Source organism: Salvelinus namaycush, chromosome 35, assembly GCF_016432855.1.
Source record: "Salvelinus namaycush isolate Seneca chromosome 35, SaNama_1.0, whole genome shotgun sequence".
NCBI lineage: Eukaryota > Metazoa > Chordata > Actinopteri > Salmoniformes > Salmonidae > Salvelinus > Salvelinus namaycush.
Window position 1 is genome coordinate 1,256,085 of NC_052341.1, and position 897 is coordinate 1,256,981.

Consider the following 897-nt stretch of genomic DNA (forward strand, 5'->3'; position numbering starts at 1 on the left):
CGTAGGCCCTACATATATATACAACACCACTGATGTAGGGCCCTACTTATGATAGATACAACACTGGATTAGGCCCTACTTATAGATACAGCACACTGAGTAGGCCATACTATATAGATAAGCCACACTGATGTAGGCCTATAGATACATGACATGCGTAGGCAATTACTATAGACACACTGGATAGTAGGCCCTACTAATATCGAACAACACACTGATGTATGCCCTACTATATAGATACAATACATTGATGTAGGCCCTACTAATAGATACACACACTGAGTAGGCCCATACTATATAGATACAATGACACTAGATGTGGCACGTACTATAATAGATACAGCACACTAGTAGGCCCTGCTAGAATAGATAAACAAGCTAGATGTAGCCACTTATTATATAGATACAGCACACTGATGTAGGCCTTACATATAGATATAGCACACGATGCCTCTAATAGATTCAACAGAGACACCTACTATATAGATACAGCACACTGATGTAGTGGCCCTACATTTAGTACAAAAGATTAGGCCCTATACAGATAAAACATGAGATGTAGGCCACGATACTATATAGATACAGCACACTGATGTAGGCCACTACTATATAGATACAGCACACTGAGATGTAGGTCCTACCAATAGATACAAACACACTGAGATGTAGGCCTACTAGATATAGATACAATACACTGACTGTAGCCTGCTTCATAGATACAACACCTAGATATAGGCCCTATATAATAAATACAACAAACCATGATGTAGGCCTACTATTATAATTACACACACTGATGTAGGCCTACTATATAGATACAAACACACTGAGTATGTCAGACCCTACTATATAGATACAAACACTGAGTAGCCATTACTATAAGATACAAGCACACTG